The sequence below is a fragment of the Trachurus japonicus genome, chromosome 9 (assembly GCF_045865225.1).
Source record: "Trachurus japonicus isolate A0001 chromosome 9, Traja_1.0".
Classification (NCBI taxonomy): domain Eukaryota; kingdom Metazoa; phylum Chordata; class Actinopteri; order Carangiformes; family Carangidae; genus Trachurus; species Trachurus japonicus.
In genome coordinates this window covers 6,214,992-6,240,874 of record NC_140915.1, presented here as the reverse complement: position 1 = coordinate 6,240,874, position 25,883 = coordinate 6,214,992, and the positions used below count along the sequence as shown (strand labels likewise).

Genomic DNA, 25,883 nt, shown 5'->3' with positions numbered 1-25,883 from the left:
AAAAAATAGTTTCTGACCTAAAAAAAATGTTTTTGGGCTGTAAAACCTACACACTGACACAGCCATGTAAATTCACATGCAATGTCAGGGAGGGAGTGGGTAGGCTACACATGATATTGAGCACATTTACACACTGTTATCCCTTATTGGTTAAAGTGATGCTGTTACAACCATCCCCAGTCTTCCCTAATAATAATAATTAGCCTACTAATTACTAATTATAATGGCAGTATACAATGTTTCATTTGTTTTCACTCTACTCGGGTCCCAAAGCCACAGCACTGACAGAGCGTCATGTTTCCATGACGACTGGCCGGAAAAGATTAGCAGTGCCTCATGTATATGACGCCCGATCGTAAAAATAAAACTCTGAGAAGTAACACTAAATTTTAGTACGCAGGTTATTTGAAGCGCTGCTCATTTCATTTTATAAACGGGCCGCTCCAGTTGGACTGTAGCCGAGCTAACGGAGCTAGCCGAGCTAACGGAGCTAGCGGAGCTAACGGAGCTACGGAGCTAACAGGTAAACAGTGTGGTCTGAGCGGTGCCTGGACTCGTTTGCTGATAATGATGTCGGCATTTTCGGCAGGTTTTTGCTTGTATTTCAGTCTCTATTCTATGGTATCATCACAACATCCTGCAAATGCATTTTTGGTCATTTTCGGCCGAAAATATGCGGTTGCCTGATTTTTTGATGCATCTGAAATTGATTTTATTTTATTTATGTTTAATTCGGTGAGTCTTTTGCGTACCACATAGAGGGAGCCCGCGTACCACCACAGTTTGAAACACACGCGCCATAACATCGTATATGTTATGTAACGTTATCCACAGCTCCGTATTGATTTTTCGCTGGCTTCATTGTCAACAAATGCACATGGCTAGGAGCGTAACCAAAACAGAGGAAAAGCGAGCAGACTTACATAGTTCCACACATCTTCCGTGCAGGCCTACTGTTTTTCTGTGTAAATATCTCATGTTACAACATGAAAGACCTGCAGCTTATATTCAGGTGCGGCCTAGATGTACAAAATCTATTTTCTTTTAAAATTTAGCTGGTGCGGCTTATATTCAGGTGCGTTTAATAGTCCGGAATTTACAGTAGTGGCCGCCCTGTAGGCACACCGCTCTAGTGGGAGGCAGCAGTCAATGCAGCGTCAATGTGTCTATGGGTGCATGAGCTACGAGCTCCGCCATTGTTTCATATTAATTACTTTAATCTTAATACTAATGGGTGGTTTAGTTGTATTTTTTAAGCATATAGCTCCTGAATGGTTGAGCACGTCAGTTTTCATAAAAAGTTGATGATGTTTTTCTTTTATATTTGTTTACAAAATGGCTAGTGCTACACGTTGTTAGCTAACCTGCACTTTCTTTTCATTTTACCAGAGGTGGCAAAAGTAGGCTACTCATATTCTGTACTTAAGTAGAAGTACAGATACATGTGTAAAAAAAGACTCTGGTAAAAGTAGAAGTACTGATTCAACTCCTTTACTCAATAAAGTACAGGCTCTGAAATGTACTTTCAAAGTAAAAGTAAAAATGTTTTTTTGCTGAATGTTTGTGCTGCCAGTCGGCCTCGGACATGTGTTGTCAGTGCCTGGATGCCATGCTGGACGTGGAAAGTTGCATATAGTAGAGTGGGTGAGTTGTTTTTGTCTCTTTTCAATAGAAACCAGGCTAAGCTAACAGATGTTTGATGCCTCGTATTATGGGCTGGGACCCTGTTTGTACTGTTGATGACGTTCGGTGCTGTTCTGGACATTATTTGTGGCTATGAGTGGCTTTTTGATCAGTTGATAGTGGATCAATAGACTGTACAGTTTGTTATTGTGCGGTCATTGCTAAAAATCACAGTCACAGTGCGTTGGACCATGGGTTAAACTTATGCTGGAATATCCCTTTTAAGAGGAAGAAATTCATAAATTCACTCCCTAAAAAATAAATGTACAAGACAAAAAAACAACAACAAAAAAACAGAGAAAACCTGATTATCTGTTTTTATCAAGGGAAGAAACTAGTTCATAGGACGGAGACTCTGTGCTACAATAACAGGTATCATATTATTGATAACTGTAGAGTTTGATCAGATCGTCCTGACCAGGAATGACTGGACGTGACTTGCTCCCAGCTCCGCCCACACCACAGGTCTGGAGGAAACATTTCTAACTTTACTCTTCAACTTCAGCTCCTGTTGACACAGTTTTTACCAGGTGAGTAAACTCTATAGCCTACATTCTCACAATAACATGGGCATACCTCTAAACCACTTGAATTGAATTTCTCATTAATTTCATCAAATTGCAAATGTCTCAGTCTTTGCAAATGATTACAGTACAGGTAGCTACAGTTAGCACAACGTCCAAGTGAATAGATCTTGTTGATCTAAACTGATTGTTGAGGTAACATCTCACATCAGCAACTAAACTTAATCACATTTTATGCTCCTCTTCTGTGTATAGTGTTCCTGTCACAGTTCTTGGCAATATAAGCTATATATGCCTAACAAATATTTTTGTATTAAGAGTATTTGCTAGTAAATTTCACGTTCACTGTGTGTCAAAGTGAAAGACTAGTGTTTGTTCATTGTCATCTGTCAAACTGCTGATTTATCAAAGGCAATTAAATAATTAATATATGTCTCTAAAATGGGTTTGGGGTTCTTTTATCAGGATGGTCACCAAAAACTTCAGGGACAAACAGCCCCACCTAGAATATTTTTCACCATGCAGCTATCTATCTTTGCTTGATCTGATAATAGAGGTGGTTATTTTATTATAGTATTATAGCCACTTTTATAACACTATGCTGTGGACTTTGACTCTGCTTCAGGTAAAACCCTTAATGTTCAGTGATAACCAGTATTTTCTTCCTCTCAGTGTGACCTGCAGCACCTGTTGAGACGCAGCTTTAATCTGGTGAGTAAATTCAACAGAAATAAATAAAAAGACTTAAATTTATAGTGAATGTTGTCTGTTCTGCTCCTGGATGTTTAATAGAGTTAATGAAACAACAACAGACGGCTGCAGATTCACATCGTTGAATCAATAGATCAGATCAAAATTATTCAACTAAACCAGGAAACCATCAGCTTTTGTAAAAGATAATTAACGAGTCATTTGTATATATATTTCATAAACTTTTCTGGGTGAGAGGAGTTTTTCTTTTCTACATGAGTTTGTGACTTTGTTTCTTCAGTTTTGTAGAAACTGTCTGCTATCTTTGTTTGATCTGATAACAGGTGATATTTTATTATAGTATTATAGCCACTTTTATAGCCACCAACACTATGCTGTGGACTTTGACTCTGATTCAGGTAAAACTCTTTACTGATAACCAGTATATTCTTCCTCTCAGTGTGACCTTCAGCACCTGTTGAGACGCAGCTTTAATCTGGTGAGTAAACTCAACAGAAATAAATAAAAAGACTTAAAGTCCCACTCCCGCGACCCTTTTCGGCCATTTTAAAACCAGCTCATTAGCCATGCACATTAGCAATGTACCTCTGGGGGGTGGGCGGAGACTGCGCTGCTCTGCACCCGCCCAGCCACCTCCTCGCACCCCACCCCCCCGCTTGCTGACAGCTGGACATTGTACAATTACAGATTCAGCGCGTTTAGCGTAAAACTCCACACTGGGATTCGATCCCAGACTGGAACATAGTCCTTGCTCATGGTGCAAGCTGCTCTACCAGGTGAGCTATACCTATTATACCTAGACAGCTACACCGAGCTGTGAAGGCTTTCACCTCTGAGCCAGATGCAGAGCGGGGCGGGAGCTTGTAGTACTAGTGCCCTCCCCTGGAGCTGTGACACCCTCAACTCCAGTCTTCCTGAAACTGCCAGTTCGCGTCTGCCATTGGTTCACAGCAGTTTGAAGGCAGAAAAACTCTGAAATGCAATTTTGCACTTCCTTCTCTGCTGATAAGTGCTCTAACACAAGAAAAATGCCACAGGAACATGTGAAAAGCTCAGAAAACACGATTTTCACGGGAGTGGGTCTTTAAAACTGTATTGTATTTGTCATAGAGTTGATCATTATGATTCTGTAGATGGTTTGAATTTATTGTGTAGACTTTTCTATTGTGTTCATTTCCTGGAGCGTGGACCTCTCCACTGCTAAAACTAGTGGATGAATAAAGAAGCAGCTCTGTGTGACAGTGAAACATCAGTGTTGAACACTGTCTCTACATGTAACGATGGATCAGTTCCAGGACGTTTTCTGAGTGACAGCTTGGATTTAATAGTTTCAGGAGGTTTCACTTTGCTACTGAAACCTCTGGACCTTTACTCAGGTTCAACCTTCAATATGTGACATTTAGCTGTAATCAAGTAGATTTACATGAAGGTTTTGGGGGAAGCTACTTCTGATGTTCACCATGTGGTGAAGGTCTAGTTTCACTTTTAGACTAAAGTGCCTGTGATGCAGTTTCAATCTGGTGACTAAACTCATCAAAAACAGATATAAAGACACAGTAAACATCATCTGTTTGTGTCCTGGATGTTTAATTAAGTTAATTATTCAACAGTTACAGATTTACATTATTGACTGAATATTGATATATTAAAGCAGAAGTAAGCGATCCGGTCGTTTTGGCTAATGCTGCGTTCCAGGCAGGCTTTTGAAACCGTAAATTACACAACTTACGACTTTGTAGCGTTCCAGGCAACCCACTCGTGTTTCTCCGACCTGTTTTACCTGTGAAAGTCACTATAACGGCCACTCGTAACTTCAGACCCGTGAACTCGTTCCAGATCGAACTGGTACGACTTCACAGGTCGGAAAAACACGAGTTACGAGTTGCCTTGAACGCACCATAACAGTCCTCGTCCCTACGTCGCCACATTCACGCGCATCCCTTGGCTGCACACACAGCCCTTTATGCCGTTCTCTCTCCTCATTGGATAAAAACTGTAGGATACGAGAAAAGTTTTCTCCTCGGCTCAGAGCAGAGCAGAGTGACTGAGAGACTGTTTCGGTCCAAACACTCTATAGAAGTGATTGCTGTCGGAAGATATAACTATTTAAGACTTATATTAACACAAACATTCCGCTTACTTCTGCTTTAATTAATAACCCTCGGCTGTATGTAGTTCAGGTTGTTTGTGTCTTTGCTGTGACGTTAGATTCATTCATACAGTACAAATAGTGAGATTTATTAGAGTTGTAACAGAAAACAAGTCGAACCAGAAATAAATTCTATAAAAGTTGAGTTAAAATGAGATCTCAATGTGAACAAGGAATGTTTGAAAGTGACTAAAATTAAACCAAAAGTCTGTCTACCTGACATTTTTTGTCATGTTTAGAGTGATTTTCTCAAAACTTATTTTATGTTGTTGTTGGTAGTAGTATTAGTCGGAGTCTTAATTAAACAAAATCTGTTCACAAGTGAGAACTTTTACTTTGACAGTTTAATCAGTCACTGATCATAATAATCCTGTGGACTTTGAAATGTTCATCTCAGAGTGATAAAGGTGATAACCAGTATTTTCCTCCTCTCTCTCAGTGTGACCTGCAGCAGCTGTTGAGACGCAGCTTTAATCTGGTGAGTAAATTCAACAGAAATAAATAAAAATACCTAAATTTATAGTGAATGTTGTCTGTTCTGCTCCTGGATGTTTAATAGAGTTAAAACAACAACAGACGGCTGCAGATTCACATCGTTGAATCAATAGATCAGATCAAAATGATTAAACTAAACCAGGAAACCATCAGCTTTTGTGAAAGATAATTAACGAGTCATTTGTATAATTTCATAAACTATTCTGGATGAGAGGAGTTTTTCTTTTCTACATGAGTTTGTGACTTTGTTTCTTCAGTCATGTAGGAACTGTCTGCTATCTCTACTTGATCTGATAACAGGTGATTATTGTATATTAGAACATGGCTCTCTTGAATACTCGACTCGACTTGAATTTGTTTGGTAGACTTTTCTATTGTGTTAATTTCCTGGAGTGTGGACCTTCAGGAGGTTTCACTTTGCTACTGAAACCTCTGGACCTTTACTCAGGTTCAACCTTCAGTATGTGACATTTAGCTGTGATCAAGTAGATTTACATGAAGGTTTTGGAGGAAGCTACTTCTGATGTTCACCAGGGTGTGGTGTAGGTCTAGTTTCACTTTTGGACTTCAGTGCCTGTGAGGCAGTTTCTATCTGGTGACTAAAATCATTAAGAACAGATATAAAGACTTGTGAACATCGTCTGTTTGTGTCCTGGATGTTTAGTACAGTTAATTATTCAACAGCAGACCATTACAGATTTACATTATTTATTGAATATTGATATATCGATAACCCTCGGCTGTGTGTAGTTCAGGTTCAGGTTGTTTGTGTCTTTACTGTGACGTTAGATGAACCAGTGTGTTCGACTGAACCAGGAGACTGACAGCTTTAAGAAAAGATCATTAATATGTCATTTGATAGGTTTTAACTTTAGAAACTATTATATGAGTTTGTTAAATTGTGCCTTTGTTTCCCTTTTTATTTAGCATCCATCATCCGTCCTATTGCCCTGTTTTGGGTGGGTACTGGACCCACCCCAAAAAAATTATAGCTGCTGCGCAGCGATGGGTCGGGTCCGGGCTATTTTCGGCAAATTTAGGCAAATTCTGAGCAACAAACAGGAGAATAGGAAGACAAGGTAGTTTACCTTATATTGTTCACATTACATCAATTGAGGATTGAACCTGCAATTTCTGGATCCAAAGCAGCAGCAATATAGACATTAGGACTGGGTAAAAAAATCGATTTAATCGATTTTGAATCAATTTCATTTAAATTTTGTAATATCGATTCGGCATGATATCGATTTTTTCCCCCGTTTTTTTCGTGCGTGATGAAGCAGCGGCGCGGTTACGTCTGACGCTCTGACCTCAGTAACTACGAGCGGAGTTTCTTTCTTCCTCTTTGTAGCTGTGCAATGTAGCTATTGCTGTGTTTGATATGAATAAAAAACAAACCAAACCACGAGCGGAGATCACGTCAGCTCAGGTGATCTGCAGGTGATTGTTTCACTTGAGCGCTCCGCCGCTGTGTGTGCGTCTGTGTGTGGCAGCAGCGCAGAGCTGACACACACACAGACATCTACAGGAACCGCATGTTCTAGGGATGGGAAATCGGCCCTATATTCAGATCATTCGATCGTGGACACTGTCGATCGCCGATAGGCGATCCAATCGCGCGCGCGGGGGGGGGGGGTAAATTACGTCATCTTAAAAAAAAAACAAAAAAAAAACTTGCTATATAGTTCCGTTAATTCATCTCCGCATAGCACTCACTCTCTGTTATTGTCGTCCACACACACAGACAAGCGCGCATGCATGACGCACGGGTCGGGGTTTTTTTTTTCCCACCCGCTGGTCCCGAAGTATTTTGACCCGCCCCGCACCACCGCATCTATTTCCACAACCATCCCCGCCGCTATTAAACGTCAGACAGCGGCTTTTTACTTTGAAAGGGCAGACAGAGGCGCTGTGTTGCCGGTAGCTTGTCAGTGTGGAGCTCGTGAGGAGTGGGAGAGTCACAGTGCAGCGCGAGTGCAGCCGCGGCAGCCGCCGCCTCTCACTCTCCCCGGTCTGCTCTCTGGTGAAACCAGCCCCGCTCTGCTGATGCTCCCAGCCGCCGTCTCACCGGTTCCTTCACACCTCCGCCGGCTTTCCCCTCAACATCAGCGCGCCCCTGATAACACACTCTGGACTTCATCATCAGTTTTTTTAATGACCCGCCCCACCCCGCACAGCCTGCGTCCGCGGCATGCACCTCCGAAAAAAAGTGAGAAGGAAAAAAAAAGATGCAACAGGGTGTGTAATTAAGAGTTTAATATTCACTCCTCTGTTGCACAGATCCAAGGGCTCTGTATGCAGACATGTTGCTCCACGAAACATTTTCAAGTAGCGCAGGTTCTAGAGATTATTTCTTTAACATCTTATGGCAGTAAATTAATTAAAGATCGCCTTAAAGATCACCATTTGAAAAAAAGATCACGATCGTCCCTTCGATCGCCGATAGACGATCCGATCGAAAATCACTCCATCCCTAGCATGTTCTTCACGCCGCAGGTGAGCCTACATATACGTATTATCGCAGAATAAAGGACACGAGCAGCTCCGTGTTTTCACAGTGGGACTTTTCTCCTCCACTTTATGACCGTCGTATTAACACATGACGCCCGGACTCTGGAGATAGGTGACGTGACTGGGCCGGACTCGTCACAGGAACCGCTCCACACATTCACCGTCACTTTATTTACCATGGGCTCCGTTTCTACACCTTTCCTCCCTCAAGAGGGAGAGAGGGAGCTTTAGCTGCTGCAGTTTTTTTTTTTTTTTTTACCATTAATATTATTTTTTGCACTTAAAGAAACAATGCCTTAATTATAAATTAATTAATTAATGCAGTTTGCAGTGATGGAATGTTGCAGTTCAAGTTCACTTTCACTTGCAATTCCTTTCTAATTTCAAAATTGCCCTTTTGAGACTTGGGACAGTTTTATTTACAGTTCAAGTTTAAACTGTCAAATTTACAAGTTCACACTTAAAAGCTGTTGTTTATGGTGAAAAGAAAAATAAAGAACATTGTATTTTGTAACCGAGTTGAGCCATTTTCATTTTTTAAGAGGAGATTGAATCGATTTTAATGAAATCGAATCGAATCGTGATTCATCTATTTTGAACCTTAGGAATCGAAATCGAATCGATTCAGGAAATTGGCCACAATACCCAGCCCTAATAGAGATGTTCAGATACGAGCAGACTTTTTTTTCCCACTTGAGCAAGTGTAAATATGGGGATAACCATATGTTCACATCCGAAATGACAGCTGTACTTTTAGGGCTTTTGCCTGGGCTTTTAGGCGAGGGATCCTCCAGGCAGGGACTGCTTTCACTGACTGATACAGCGGTGGGAGAAAAAAAAACAGCAGCCAAAGCTGTATGTGGTTCACAATCGCCCAGAAACTTGCAGTTTGACAACGTTTCATGACCAGTGAGATGACCTAAGTCTTGGTGGGTTGATAGACGGTAAAATTACCAGCCCTTACTGCTGCTCTGTACATTGTCCAGTCGTGTCGTTGAACAGATGTTTTATCCTCCTGCGCGAGTCACGTCACTGAAAACTATGAATGATATTTGTGACTTCTTCTCTCTATTATCTCAGAACAGTTTATCCAGAAATGTGCTGATATTTCCTTTGAAATCGATACCAAATATTGCCAGGAGCATGGCTGGGAGTGAAAGCTTGCCCGGCGTAGCAACAGTAACCAAGGGGGCGGGGCTTACGCGAAGGGTCAATTAAAGGCAATAAAAGCCCAATAATACCATGTCTTAACTGGATGCAACACGAGCAAGCGACAGCTACAAAATGAATGGTTTCCTATTGTAATGTCCTAACTGGCTTTGAGCGACGCAATGCGATGCGGCCAGACGCCCGGTTTCTACTTATGTCACTCGCGTCGCGTTCACCGTCGGAAATTAGCAGCAGCCACGGGCCATTTGGCCCTCAATTTGACCAAGAATGCCCCCAGTAATCATGATAGTTTTTTCAGAAACCAGCCCCTCCAGGATTTCGCAGGCTTTTTTTGTGATTGTTGCGGCCTAAAATGCCTGATTTTGATTGATTGCCTGATTAAATTGCGGGAGACAGCTAAAGTTGCAAAAAAAAGTTGCAGTTTTGTTCTGAATAATTAAAAATCAAAGGAAAATTAAAAATTTTGAAATGTCACAAAATAATGTGAGGTCCTGTTATACCAGCAATTTTCCACTTGTTAAGAAAGGCACAGGAAAATTATATAGAGTTGAAAGTTGTTTTACTTTTAATTAAAATGTCTGTTTAAAAATCGTGGTAAAAGAACTGTTTTAAAATGCCATTAAAACAGTCCAGTCTTTGAATAAAAAGGGGAGGGTGGCTTCTCAAGTCCAGGGCCAGGGGTCTCATGTATCAATGTTGCGTACGCACAAAAAAGTGGCGTACGTCATTTTCCACGCCAACGTTCAGATGTATCAAAAGTGAAATGACCGTGGAAAAGTGCGGTGGCCCACGCCAACTCCATAGCTGGCGTACGCACGTTTCTACAGCAATTGTTCCTTTGGCGACACTTAGAGGTGAAGCTGTGAAACTGTTAATAATGTGAAAACAATTAGTCCTCAGAGTAATGTGCACATCAGAGACACATTTATGAACAACTAACCCATCCACATGTTGCAGATAGGTGGATAGAAAAGCATGTGCAAAGTGGTGCAGAAAATAGCATCAGCTTTAGTCTTAAGATATTGCAGATGCTGCAGTGCGAAGTGCACACGAGTCCGGAGGGTTTTTTTTGCACATGATGACTCTTTTGGTTTCCGAGGGCAATTCTCTTGGAACTGAGTGCAGTGCGCTGCGACCGGCCTGAGCGCGCGACACGTCGGGGAGCCATCGCCTCCATTCAGGTGCTGACCACACTGTGAACAGGAAGCATTTTTATACTATAAATGTACAGATCATATGTGATGCGTAAATGTATCACATATTAACAAACATTGTGGCGAGGTGGCTGGTTCAGCGCATGGTTCATTCATTCAGCACAGCTGGGGACAGATTACAGGCTGGGACTGTATGCGCGCAAAGTAAATGTATTTGTTTAATTGTCCTATGTAACCCCCCGATGCACACTGAGCATGTCCGCCCAGATATCACACTGTCAGTGACTTTCTTTTTGCTGGTTAAACTACACACGCTGTGTGAAGTACTTAATGTCAATAAACACATGCGTAAAGTTGGACATGTGTCTTTATCAGCCTCCCTGGCGCACTTCTGCATTTACTACGCGATCTGTGTATAATAAGACTTTATTAAGGACACAATCAGAGGTCCATAGGGACTAAAAATACATAAAAGACAGACAATAAAGTTAATATAAAACAAACATCGATCACAGACATAGCCATCAATATCAACCAGATATGGTCCCAGAGGGACAGACATCAGCCCTCACATACAGACTAGAGCGCCAGTGGCTCCACAGTCTTGAGGAGAACCTTAATGAGCTCTTCTCACCATCACACAAAAACAAAATGATATCATTTCTAGAGGCTAATAGCCTGCACATAAATTTATACATAAGATTGCGTATTACAGCAGAGCAGTTTGGCACTCCAACATTAACAAACATCTCACTGGCACTGCACCATCGGGGTAGCTTTAAAAGCATCCTCATGCCATCGTTGTAGGCCACATTTAGTCTCTGCATGTTTTTTTTACTGTAAACGCTCCACAGGTGTGCAGTATACAGGGGAGTACAGTATGCTCTAAATAACGCTACCTTGACATTACTAGTGCACATACTGAACTTCCGTGCAAGCATGTTGGCCTGCAAATAAAGCCTCCGACACTGTCTGTTTATGTCTCTATCATCAGACATATCGTTTACAATATGATGACCAAGATATTTCACTTCATTACATTCTTTAAGAACAGAACCAGATAAAAAGAATTCAGGGAAAACTAATTTCCTATCACCTTTACCTCTGACAATCATAATGTTGCTCTTAGTTGCATTGTATTTGATGTCAAAGTCGAGGCCATATTGTGAACATATTTTCAATAACTGTTGTAAGCCAGCACTATATGGGCAAAAAATTACTAAATCGTCAGCATACATAAGATGATTAATTAACATAGAGCCAACCATACACCCTGTATTACATACATTCAGTTGCTGTGACAAGTCATCCATATATACATTGAAAAGGAACGGGGACAGTATACCACCCTGTCTCACCCCATTACTAACTCGGAAGGGTTCTGACACAGAATTTCCCCATTTTATCTGAAAAGTCTGTTGAGCATACCAGTAGACAAGAATTCTTAAAATCCATGTTGGGACCCCTCTAACACGCAATTTATTAAACAATTTCTCATGATTAATGCGGTCAAAGGCCTTAGAGGCATCTATAAAACACATAAATATGTATGTATGTATAAAAAAAGGCAAATAAAATTGTAAATCCATTTCACATAATTTAATTAGAGTACATTGTCTGCTTTCATTTGGGATGACAGCGGTCCTCCGCTTCACGTTCACCTTTATATAACACACACACTCTCCCACCCCCTTTATGATGGTGCCGGAGGACGGCAAAAAAAAAAAAAAAAAAAAGATGTTTACACGGCTCAACTTTATCGAGGAGCACCTTCAACTCAAATTTGGTTAAATTGCTGTTCCTCACAGTTTCTCATGGTGTTATCTGACCGTAAAGAGAAGGGAATCTTTGGTGCAGGCCTTATTTACATTGATTTTGCATATTTAAATGGAGGCGTGGACAGGGAGGAGATTACCACTTCTACATGTGCGCTCAATTCCACGTTGATTGGGATGTACAAAGGAAAAGTGCTTGGATCCATGCGTACGCACACTTTGATACATCAGATTTTCTTTGTGCGTACGACAGTTTCTGGATTTTGGCGTACGCCATGTTTCAGTATGAAATCCACGCAAGTATTGATACATGAGGCCCCAGGGCCTTAGGATGGGGGAAGGGGCACCTGGCGGCCGGCTGCTCCGCTCCGGCCCTGCAGTGGCGCACTCACTGGATTCCCCCTCGGCGAGTGCTGCGGGGTTGACACAGCCTCGGGTGGTCAACCAGGACAACTCACACACTCAACACGTTCAACTCAGCTTGTGTTCCTTTACTTATCACTTTGTGCACGTTGTATCAAGTTTCTTGCCGTCAGCCCAGCCACGCTGTTCCTCCGTGGACTCACTTTCAACCACCGCTCCGTCCACACTCGCACTCTCTGCTGTGTAACTCGCGGAATTTGCGGAAAAGTTGCGGTGATTGTACAAAATTGCAAGATCGCAAAAATTCGCGGGGATTTGCTGAATTTGCGTTAATTGTTGCGATCACAACATCGCGAATTCCTGGAGGGATTAAGAAACAAATATTTATATCTGTACGTTATCATACTTTAATTTTCATTAATTTACCGTCACGTCTCATTATTCTTCAAGATCGTCTTTAATTATAATCAAACGTCATGTATTAACAAATTATACTTGCATCGGAGCTACTTTCCTCATTTTACATGCAATCATAAACATGAAGCACAACCATCATTTTACCATCTTTCAACAGTCTGTCTCTGTGCTTCACTGTGAAGAACAAGTCAGCTGTTTGGTGAGTTTTCCTGTTGGTCAGTTCCTCCTGTGAAGCCTCAGACAGACCATGAGTTACACTTAAGGAAGTTTAGATGATTGTCTATAAAAACAGCTCAGATCTCCTCTGGACAGCATCTCTGATGCTGTGGACACTAAGGATCAGTTCAGCAGGTTGGAGGCTAGCAGAGTGTACAGATATGGATCTGTTAGAGCTGTGGTTTTCAAAAAAACAATGTTACTAAATTTCGCTTTAAACTTGTTTTCTACACTTAACTGTTACTTCATTCATATTTCACTGCTTTCGTGAAGCTAAGACTCTGGTAAACATATTTCAAGCACCAAAACAGTTTGTCCTCATGACGAAGGTGTGTTCTCACAAGGGATTTGAAAATTTTCAAAAAGCGGACTTCAAATTTCCAGCATTTGACCTAAATCATTAATTTTTTTTACAGGTCTCTAGAACAAAAACTGCCCATAATGATGGTAATGATGACGGAGCTGTCCATGGTTACTTAACCAAAAGTCTCTTGACATATCAAACAAAGAAAACTATGGACTATGGAAGTTTTAATGCTCAAAATACAAACAATATCATGACGTGAACCCTATGTTGCGGTTAAAAAAAAAAAAGATTGTTGATTTGGTGCTAGAATGTCCAATTGTGTGTGCAAAATTTTTTTTGAGGATGCCCTCAAATCACTTATTTTGGGCACTAACTGGGGACCAAAAAGTTGGTAAACTGAATTTCAGAAACATTATCTTGGCTAACAATGTGGAACAATAAGGTGGATGTATTTCAAAAAACGTATTTCACCACTCCATATATTGATTTTTCGTGGCTTCATTGTAAACAAATGCACATGGCCAGGGACAGCAAAACAGCGGAAAAGCAGCGGACTTCCATAGTTTCTCTTTGATGAAACATTTGAAATTCCTATTTTAATGTTACACTGCTCTCACATTTCCATTGAAGGTAGCTCCCCTCCCCAAGCACAGACTTTTTTATTTTTTATTTTTTACCCCAAACACGACTGATGCAGGCAAGGTGTGCGTGTGTGCCTCAGGGCGGAAGAGACCACATCCATCAGAAAGGAGGGGGGTTGTAATTTTTGGAAAAAGGCAATGATGTATTTTTGAGATGGACTATGACATTATTTGTAATACATTTCACTCTATATGACCACTGATCATAGCTAGATGGTAAAATAATAATTAAGGTAAAGTAACTTAAAGGTTCATGAGGCAAGAAATTCACATGCGTTTTAAGTTTTTTACTGCTAATGGGCGATGAAGCGTTAAAAACCAAAAAGAATGAGCCCACTCGCGTATCTCTCCGTTGCCTTGAACAGGCTGTGTGCTGCATAATGCGCTGCAATTCTGGGTCCGAATTTCCCGCGCTGTCCGCGGATGTGACGTCAAATGACGCTGCATGCGCGTCCTCGACAGCTTCGGCTTTCCTCCGCTTGCGCCCAGCGGTCGGCGGATGTCTTGCAGCCTGAATAGTCATGTGAGCAGCGGGGACAGCTCTCCATTCCGACACACCTCCACTTCGACACCCCGCTGTTCCGAAACACCCCCACTTCGAAACACCGCTACTCCGACACCCCCTCCTCCCCCCCGCAGCTGTCCAAGGTGCTGAACCGCGTGACGTTGTTTACATTCTGCTTTGTGGCTTGTCTGTGAAACGTGCGCTGCTCAGAGACTGGGCAGATCTGTCCCACTTGCTTTCTCCCCGACTCCGTTGTTGGAGATCTCCCACACAGTAGCCTAATAGAAATACACTTTTTTTCTTTTTCTCCCCCCCTCCTCCGCTCGAGCGCGGCTGAACCCGGCTTGAGCTCACAGGGGCGCGAGGCTGCTGCAGCCACCGCTCGTGCTGACAGCTGACTGAGGGAGATGCTTTGGTTGGATTTAGGCAATGAAGAAAGGAGTTGGTTAAGTTTAGTAAAAAGACCAGGTAGAGGCTAGACAGGCTAGAAGCATAATGAACATTATAAGTCATTAATACAGTATGAAGTATTTGCTTGTTTTGCAGTTAATTATGCACATGATCCGTTTGACCCCAAAAAGGAAAAAAGGATCACTGCGCACTGCGCACTGCACAGCCTCTGGTTCCTTTCTGATTAGGTCCGTCTGTCCGTTCGGAGTGGGGGGGTTTCCCCCACTGGCCTTTTCGGAGTAGCGGGGTCTTTAGAAAAAATAGAAAACCCCGCTATTACGATGAATGGAAGTCTATTGTCGGAAAGGCGGGGCTTCGGAAAGGCGGGGTGTAACCGTGAGCAGCGAGTACAGAAATAACGTCACTTTCTTACATTTTAATATTTTTTCATGCGAGAAACTGACGGTTTAGATTCCCAATCTGTTGTCAGTTTATCCAAATAACGTCTGTAAGTAGATTTGCTCCGACATTTTTCGGAGGAGTGCAGAGCCACACACACGCAGCAGCAGCAGCGGCTCGTCACAGAGGCTGCAGCCGGGGAGCTGAGCTCATCGGCCGGGCAACCTCTGTCCTCTGTCCTTCTCCTCCCAGGGAAGAAAACCAGCCGAGTAACTTCCCCACAGGTTTTTAGAGGTTTTCTGCCGGCTGGTTGAATTGTTTTTAGGAGATAAATGCTGGATTAAATCTAACAGTGGCACTGTGGCAGTCGGATTAGTTCATTTGAATGAAAAGTGAAGCTTCAGGTTTATTTGTTTATTTATTTGTTTATTTGTTTATTAAGATCCCCATTAGCTGCAGCAACGCCACAGCTATTCTTCCTGGGGTCCAACAGTATCAAATATACAAATATAATATTATATATATATATATATATAATATTATATTATATATCAAATATAATATTGAAAAACAAAACATAAACATTATAAAAATTTAAAACAAAAAAAACCAGTGAGCGATATGCTTCACCTAACAAAACAAAAACAGAATAAGTGTTTACATTTCTTAACTGTGCTTCATTCATTCTTCGTTATATTAATTGTTCACATACTAATCCGATTACCCACATTTCTACATATCATATATGTATACATCATTACACATCACACATCATACTTGTATATACATTCATTCTACAGAATATACATTATAATAACACATATCCTATATCCATCGAAATATACTCCATATATAAATATACCATGTTGTCTTACTTTGATAAATGCTGTTTTATTAATATTTTGAATTTCTTTGTGTTCGTGGTGAGTTTGATATTTTTCGGCAGTGAATTCCATTCTTTCATACCTTGTAACGCCGCATTATGTAATAATGACGCATTATGTAATAATGTAATAAATCTTCACGTCATTATGTAATAACGCCGCATTTTGTAATAATCTGCCGCATTTTGTAATAAAAATCTTGAACGCAATATGTAATAAACTTTGCCGCATTTTGTAATAAGTTGTTACATTTTACATCACTTATTACATATTGCGGGTGTTACACTTTTTTATGAAAAAAATGTAATAATTTTGTGCATTATGTAATAAACCACCAAAATGGATGTCTTAATTAGAAAAAAAAGACATTAGGACCATCAGAATAACACTGACTTTAAGCATACCAGCATGCATGAATCATAAATATGAATTAATTTCTAAAACCAGTAGGACGGTCAAATCTAACTATCTATCTATCTATCTATCTATCTATCCCACTGACTCCGCCTCTGTTTCCTTTCTGATTGCGTCCGTCTGTCTGTTCGGAGTGGGAGAGAGAGACAGAGAACCCAATCCACCTGTCTGTAATGTAAGTTTGATTTGATATGAGTGTCAAGGTTTAATTACGGACACTAATGAGCGCGCAGCAGTGCGCAAAAGTCGTGCGTAATGACAGCTCCTCGTTGGTGCAACATAATAAACTGCACCTCTTCTTCCACGTGTGTCTTATTGACAGGTGGAGCCCATATGAATAATAATATAAATGCATAGTGAACGGTAAAAATGTAGAGTTTGACTAATAACTAGTCCCCCCCCCCCCAGCTTGCCCCAGCTGCGGCTCCGGGGGCGGTGATCCCAGCCGCCCCTGCCGCTGCTGGAGCAGAGCTGGACCCGGCCTGGAGCTCCAGTCGGACCGTGGTCCATGTCATCCCTCCACAGACGAACATGACCCGGGCGTATTATTGTCGGTGGGCAAGGGGGGAGGGAGAGACGCGGAGCGGTTACCATCCGCGTGGGACCCGCTGTCGGAGGAGACCGCTCTGCTCAGCGGGGAGGAGGAGCAGCGTGTATTATTGTTAATGTTTTTTCTAATTAAGACATCCATTTTGGTGGTTTATTACATAATGCACCAAATTATTACATTTTTTTCATTAAAAAGTGTAACACCCGCAATATGTAATAAGTGATGTAAAATGTAACAACTTATTACAAAATGCGGCAAAGTTTATTACATATTGCGTTCAAGATTTTTATTACAAAATGCGGCAGATTATTACAAAATGCGGCGTTATTACATAATGACGTGAAGATTTATTACATTATTACATAATGCGTCATTATTACATAATGCGGCGTTGCATACCTCTATACAAAACCGTATGCTTGATGGCGTTAGATCTTGCTTTAGGTAATGTAAAGTTTCCTACAGCTGCATGTCTGGTGATATATTTATGACTCTCTGCACTAAAAGCGAGGTTTTTAAACAAGATAACAGGTGTTTTTAGGACAGATATATTTCTAATAACAACAAACAGTGAGTACAATAGTCTGTCTTTGACCAGTAACCAGTTAAGTTTCTTGTGCATAGAAATTATCCTTGTCCTGTAGTCACACTTAAGTATTGTGCGGGCAGCTCTATTCTGTATACATTGTAGTTTATTTAACATGTCTCCAGTGGCATTTGACCAAACTGCTGGGCAATAGTCGAGATGTGATAATATTATCGATTGGATTGCTGTTTTCAAGATGTTTATATTTATAAAAGTTGCATGTCTTCTTAGAATTGATATACCTCTACCCATCTTTGCAATCATATTATTAATGTGTTTTTTCCATGATAATTTGTTGTCAACTGTCACTCCCAGCAATTTGGTCTCATGCACCTGGTCTATAGTGATATCTTTGATTTTAATATTTAATACAGGATTTCTATCAATATTATGATTTGAGCCTACAATCATGCACTTGGTTTTAGATATGTTCAGGACCAGCTTGTTTTCTTTAACCCATTCAGCCACACTTTCTAGTTCCTTATTCATAATAGTTTCTAATACATTATTAGTAGATGCTGATGTATATATGGTTGCGTCATCCGCATACATAACTGTGTTAGCCTTCTCTAATACATACGGTAAATCATTTGTGAAAATACTGAATAATAAAGGACCAAGGCAGCTCCCTTGAGGTACTCCACATGTCGTGGTTTTGGTTTCTGAGTAGCTGCCGTTAAAAAATACTGTTTGTGTCCTGTTTGATAGATAGCTATAAAACCAATTAAGTGCAGATTGCTCAAAGCCATAGCAGGACAGTTTTGTTAGTAGTAAGTGATGATCAATTACATCAAAAGCAGCTGAGAAATCCAGAAATACAACACCAACCATATTTTTGTTATCAATTGCTCTAAGCCAATCATCAGACATGCTAGTCAGCGCCGTTGCCGTGGAGTGAGCCCTTCTATAAGCATGTTGAGAGTTACAGATAATATTATTAGCAGATAAATAATTATTAATTTGTTCAAATACAATCGTTTCCATTATTTTTCCTAATACTGGTAATAAACTTATAGGACGGCTATTTGAGCTGGAAAAGGGCATTCTCTTGTTTTTTGGCAGTGAGATTATTTTCGCCTGCTTCCATGCTTGTGGACATGTACCACACATAAAACTTAAATTAATTATATGGGTTAATGCAGGAGCTATCTGATCAACAGCTATTTTGAGAAGCCTGCTGTCAAGGCCATCAACACCCGATGGTTTGTCTTTGCAATTTTTTAGGAAATCCTTTACCTTGTTAGGTGTCTTGTGAGCAGCGCAGCCTTGGGGCTCTGTACGTACAAAAATCACCATATTTAGGCTACTTCAATAAATAAATAAATAGTTTTACAATGAGCCGATTGATTCATCCGTGGTCAGTTTATCCAAACAACGCCTGTAAGGAAATTCTCCGACGTGTTCGGAGGAGAGCAGAGCATGACTGTAAGGTGCAGAGCCACTAGAGCAGCCGAGCGGCAGCAGCGGCTCACAGAGGCGGCGGCGGCGGCCGGTGCTGACCTGATGCCTGGCGGTCAACCTCCCGGTGTCGCGGTAAATTGAGCACTGTACAATGAGCGCGGCACGGCGCATTTACTGTTTATTAACAGCCAGGTGTGTAGCCTGTGCGTGCGTGCGTGCGTGCGTGTGTGTGTGTGTGTGTGTCTGTGTCGTGAGACAGCAGGTAGAGGGGCTGACTGGCAGAGATGAGAGACAGTGAAAGCTGTTCTTTTTTTCTGTGAGACTGCTGCGGTGGACACAAACCAAACTGTGGCGGCTGATTAATGGAAAACACTGGTAAAGTAACGTTACGCCGTTTCCAATTCAGCCACAGTGTCACTGTCACAGCATCAGCTGCACTGCTGTGGAGAGTTGACGTGCGCTCCCGCACCAGCTTGGCTGATATGGCTGCAGTAACCCTGACGGCCGCTACGGCCGTTGTATCGCTACTGAGTTTTATTCCTCGATCTTATCTTATCCCTCAAATCTGAGGGGGCACCTGCCCCCTCGGTTTCTATTGACATGACGCCGCTGGTAATTTACGGGCTTCCCTCTTCAAACGGGGTGTTTGTGCAAGACGCTATATCTAAAGACCCAACATCCACCCTGTAACTATTAAGGTGGCGGCAAAAATCACCTAGATCGGCAGGAAAACCGCGTCGGGTAATGTCGGGTGGGCATGTGCGTGTGCTTCACCTGTAAAGACGGCGCCGCTAAAAAAAAAAGAAAAACAAAAGAAAAACAAAGACGGCTCGGCTCACCTGCTCCTTGCAGGGACAAGCAGTCATAGGAGCTCTGCTATTCCTCTTTCTTCAGCCTGTAGCCTACACTAATGTTTGGTTCAGTAGCCTATGGTTAAACTATACAAAGACATGTGCGTGTGTGTGTCATCATTGCGCACTATGGTTGGTTTGAAACGTGTGCGGGAATTTCCTGCATTATGAGTGTTATATTTGCGGGTTAAATCAGTTGAAAAGTAGGTTATTTATGTCGGTTATTTGCACTTAAAAAGTTGGGAAACCATTAAAGTTAAAATAGTAGAGCTCAAATGAACTTTGTATAGGAGCCAAGTTGTGGCGCCCCCCATAGGCGCCGATTCCGTGGGTGCTCCGGGGCACGAGCACCCACTGGCCAGGTTGAGCACCCACGGGGGGCACGCCACCAGATGCGCAGTTCTCCGTGCCGCGCCTCGGCCCCTCAGCTGTGTCTGTGTATCATGTGTAGCCCGTATGTGTGTGTAGCCTGTGTGAATGTGTGTAAAAATCTCTCGCGCGCCCTGTGATGAATAAACACAAATCGCGGCAGAGCGCGAGCCTGGCACAAAGGTGCGCGCTCTGGCGCATCTGACACAATCTGTTAACGGCACCGAAAGGAAACTGCTCCGCTCCGCGGCTATTTCGCGTCCAACGTCGATGTTAAGCACATGTTGTAATTGATATTGTTGGGTCCGACCCGACGTAACTACAACAACATAACACAAACTTATCTGACAGCTCTCACTTCTTCCTCTGCTCCTCCTCACTCACTCACCTACACACAGACACACACACAGCTGTCTTCCTCACACTCACCCCGGCCCCTCAGTTTCTCATCCATACCCTATACCTATACCTGTACCATACACATGCACATTCAGTCAGAAATCACACAAATTAAACATCATAACAAGAACATTACTGCGGGGTTGCTACAATATTTTCAGTTGTGCAGTCGGCTATTATTTATTAATAATGAGCGATGATGTGCGCACCAGTGTTTGTAGAGCCCGGTGTAGATGGGGGGGGGGGGTATAATACATATAATATAACGCCCCCCCCCCCCGGCGCGCGCGCGCACCCACGGGCAAAAACATAAATCGGTGCCCATTTTTGCCTGAGCGCCCCCCTCTCCGCCCTCACGCTCCCAGCGCCCCCCACAAAGTTCAGAACCGCGGTACCGCCCCCGTTGAGAAACCCGATGTTAGAGGAAGCAATAAGCAATTATAGTGCAGACCAGGCTGGAGGCTGTGGTTAATCAGACTACAGGAAGTAGTATAATGCTTCAACATCTCTGATCATCTCCAAGTTGATGTGAGTGTGAACTGAGAAACAACAGGAAGTGGAACTGACAACATTTCAACTGTGTAAGACAAACTTGCAGACTTGCGGGTTATTCTCTTTTTACAGATCACAATCAGGACACAAAAAGGAGTTCACAATGGGGGGCCTGTTCTCTTCACCAGGTGAGTTGATAGAGGAAAACTGTCTTGAAAACCTGTAGAAAATTCCACCTCATCTTCAGTCTCACCTCCAATTACTTTATTTTTCTGAAATATGCACTAGTAGTAAACTGTAAAAACAAAAACAAAAAAAGCCTGAATCTCTATCTGAGAACATAAGATGTATGAGGTTTTTATATTTTTCTACTGTTGATTGGTGTGATTAGTATTAGGGATGCACATTTTGAATTTTTTTTCTGACCGATAACCGACGCTCGTTAACCGATTATTAACCGTTAACCGATAAGATTAAGAATCTTGCGGCGCACGGCCAAAAAAAAAAAACAAAAAAAAAAAATTTTTGGATTTAATTTTTTTTTTTTGCCGTTAAATACACACGTGCGCCACGACAGCTGATCAGTGCGTTCTGTCTCAGCTGATCGCGCTCTGGAGGTTAGATCGTCCAATGTAGAACTGTTTTTATACAAAGTGCAGCCAAACACCAGGCTGAAGGAGCAGCAGAGCTCCTCTGACAGCTGTGGAGCTGCAGGAGAGCTGCAGGTGAACAGGCTGGAGAGCAGCGACGTCCTCTTTTTTTTTTTTCTTTTTTTTCCAGCGCCGTTGTTACAGGTGATGCACTATGTCCGTGTAGGTTACATTTATTGTCTGATCTTCCTTCATGGGGGCTGCTGCACATACTGTCAGTCCTCCTGTGTAACTTTTTGCTGCGAAATATGACTGAAGGCACGTGAACTCTGCACATGTCGACACGCCCCCATGAGTTGACGACATAAGGAGCTATTAAATAAATAAATAACCGATAGTATTAATTGGTCAAAGTTCTTGTTATCGGTTAACGGTTAAACGGTTAATCATGTGCATCCCTAATTAGTATGAATGAGCAACTTGTGTGTGTGTGTGTGAGATCACATGATCATGGCATGGGATTTGGCTTTAAATCGCGTCTCTACCCATTCATTTTCCTATGTAACATCTAGGGCTGGGCGATATGAGAAAAAAATCCTATCACGATAATTTATTAATTTAAAGACCGGGTAAACTAAATTCAGTATTTTCTTCTTAACATATTAATTAGGTCTTAAATCTGTCCCTCAAAACATGTAAAAAGTATTTTTGCCATTCATAATTTCCTTGTGGAGCTAGGCCTCAGAGACTGTCTGTGTTCAGGATTTAAGAGGCGGGCCTAAATCGAGGGTCGCGTTGTGTTGAGTCTAGCTGAAACAGCCAGCTATAATTCATGTTCACACACAGGCAAAACCACTACTGTATTGTTGTTCCTTCAGATAACGAGTTTACAGTGCTAACGTTAACGTATTCACACCGTGATAAACAGCAGTCACCACGGGGAGAGAGGTTGCCTCGGTCACACACCTTCACAACACACACACACACACAGCAGCAGCAACAAACACCGTCGTTGACCAGTCTCCCTCATTAACACACCTGTCCGACCAAGCAGCCTCCCTCCACTCACGCACACAACCAGACACACCTGCCAGCCATAAAATCTCTACGGAAAACACAATTTAATTAAAATTAAAAAAACTCTGCCGCGGTGTCCATAGTCAGCATCAGTCATCCAGCTCCAACAGTATGACATTATTCCCATTTCCGTCTCATTCCTCGCAGTCTGCCCGTTTCATCCATGCATTGTGTGAAGAAAAAAGTTTTTAGCGGCGTTTAGTAAATAATTAGGGCCACGGGCCATCGCACCGGGCACTATTGTTATTGTGTGGATTTCTTATTATTATTATTAGTGTGTGAATGCTGAAAGCATTCACACTAATAATATATCAATATATCAAAACCTGCAGCTTTCTCAGGACAAGTGTGCTATTATTTTTCTCGTTCCTTGAGTGCTGATATACGGTATAACAGCACTGGGACTTTTTACAGATATCACTCCACTGTTCAGGCGTTTAACATTACATCAGTTGGACAGGAGTTAAGTCAGAGCCACGCTCCCCATACAGGAGCTGCTCCATCTCTCTGCTGCCTGCTACAGTTATAAACAGAGCTGAAAATCAAAACCCGGACCTGACCTGACGTTATAATGTTTGGAGTTTGAATCCAGCTGGGAAACTTTTTGTCTTCTTCTCTGTTTCTGGTGTTTATGTGGCAGCGTTGAAATAAGTCTGAATATACTATGTGTGTAATGTGTGTGTGTGTGTGTTCTCTTTGTTCTTCAGTGGTAATAACTGAATTTTTGTGTTTTTGTTCTTAACAGCTATTCTTTGTTCTGTCTTCTTCTTTAGGAGTTAATCAGATGCAAACATGTTCAGATTAAACCAGTTTTATAGAAATAATAAACAAAGGTCATCTAATCTTCTCCTGATGAGCCTCATCAACAGTTTGATAAAACTCCATTAAGGGGCGTTCACACCGGACGCGATAGACGCGAATACAATCGCGTCCATTGCGTCATTCGCGCTAGACGCTCCGCCCGTTAATTTGAAAACCGGTCTCAATCCGCTCTCTCTCCATGTCGATCATGGCTGATATCACCACCGTTGCTGCTCTGTACTATGGCTACAAGTCCCAGAAACACCGGGAAACCACCGCCGTCGTGTCTGGGTTCACTGTGTGTGTGTGTCTGTGTGTGTCTACTCTGTAGAAGACGGCAGCGGTGCCACACACAGCTCATAGACAACAGCTTCTCCTTCATGTTGTTCTGAGTGTAAACAACCGTACAGAGAAGTGACGTCGTCGGCTTGAACTCGTCGCTGATTGGATGTCACGGCGCGATGCCGCCTGAAAAGTTCAATATTTTCAACTTTATTCGCGCCGCTCCAGACGCTTCATTCGCTCCATTCGCGCCGCCTCCGCCTGAATCGCGTGTCATCGCGCCATTTACATTGATTTTCAATGTAGAGTTGCCGTTCCATTCGCGTCTATCGCGTCCGGTGTGAACGCCCCTTTAGTGTCCAGAACCTGTCCGTCCGTCCGTCTTGTGTCTCAGTAAAATGAAGCAACTTCCATCAGATTAAAGGCAGCACCAGTTTCTATCAGATCAGAATTTACAGAGTTTAAACTGTGAATTTCATCAACTAATTAAAACATTGATGAAGTAAGTCTGAAGTAAAACACATGTGTTGTCTTTGTTCTTCTGTGGTAATAACTGAATCTGTGTGTTTCTGTTCTTTACAGGGAAAGAGAATCGTAAAATGAAAGGTAACAGGTTTCACATCAATTTAGATCTATCCTTTACAGTAGGAGCCATGAAAAATTTCCCCTGTTTCCATGCACGGTCCCCAGCAGGACCGCAAAAGGACCGTGACTGATCCGTGACGACCTGCCGCTTGGTCCGCGATGGTAATTCAATCCCCCATGGTGATGTAGTGAATGCAGCCAGCCACGACTGTTAACACCCATGAGTAGCCGATGTGAAAATCAGTTGCAATGCTTCATTTGTCCACAGGGAGGAGCAGTGATTTTGTCCCAGGTAGGGGCCATAAGTAGTGGCTGACATTTTTTCAGGGATCCCGTGGGTCACTGGATGGAACGTGATAATCTTTACACTTGATGGAAGTGGCTTGATTCCGATTGTAAACGGGAAAAAGACGTATGGAATCAGATATTGTCAGATCAGATTCAGGCCCTTGTTATATATGGAAATAAATCAGATCTAAATCGAATATCTGTCAATATGTCTAAACAGAGAGATGGGATCTTTGATGGCAATGCGTGGCGTACGTCATCAATAATAATATTAATTCATGTGTCCACAAGTTTGGCTGAACCTCTGTAGTAGCCCGTGATTGACACATGGCGTGGGTCTGACCTGGACTACCATGGCCAGCTGTGGTCACTGTAACAGGAATTACTGTTTCATTTCCGTGGTGTGCGCGCATCTGTTTGTTTTATTCAAACAAAAAATTAAATGAAAAATGCATGAACAGGAGCCAGACCCTCTACGTGCTTTTGACTAGACTGTGGCGCCGCCAAAATACAGGAGATTAAGTTGATATCGCCGTAATTATGTACTCCTATCGTAATCGCACTCAATCAACACAAATCTCCCAGGGTTTCCGCTACATGTAATTGATTGTGGTGCACCGCCACGGTAAAATAAACACCCCCACACCTTCAGAATGATGTTTTCTTTTTTAGATGTTAAAACAAGGTAAAGCAGGGTTTCCACTACCAGTTACCATTACTCTGCAAAGTTGCAAGTTTGACTCCCTGAATATATTAAAGATATGAGGAAGCAACTGTGATAATTCACTGATAAAGAGGAGTATGTCATCTGCGTAAAGTGATATATGATGAATAGTGGACTTTATCGTAATAGGAATTATATTAGTAGACTGGCGTACATTTTGGGCTAAGGGCTCAAGTGCTA

At 42.1% G+C, this 25,883-nt stretch overlaps 1 long non-coding RNA gene across 2 annotated transcripts in view; it reads left to right on the top strand.

Moving 5' to 3' along the window:
- Nucleotides 1-2,815: 2,815 nt before the first annotated feature.
- LOC146980812 (uncharacterized) overlaps nt 2,816-25,883 on the top strand; it is a 203,810-nt gene continuing 180,742 nt past the window's right edge. The window contains exons 1-5 of one of the 2 annotated variants that reach the window (XR_015036551.1): nt 2,816-2,918; nt 3,199-3,241; nt 3,358-3,396; nt 5,507-5,545; nt 5,820-5,862. This is a non-coding gene — a long non-coding RNA (uncharacterized LOC146980812). The remainder of the gene's footprint in view (nt 2,919-3,198; nt 3,242-3,357; nt 3,397-5,506; nt 5,546-5,819; nt 5,863-25,883) is intronic. The other variant, XR_015036550.1, reaches the window with a different exon arrangement.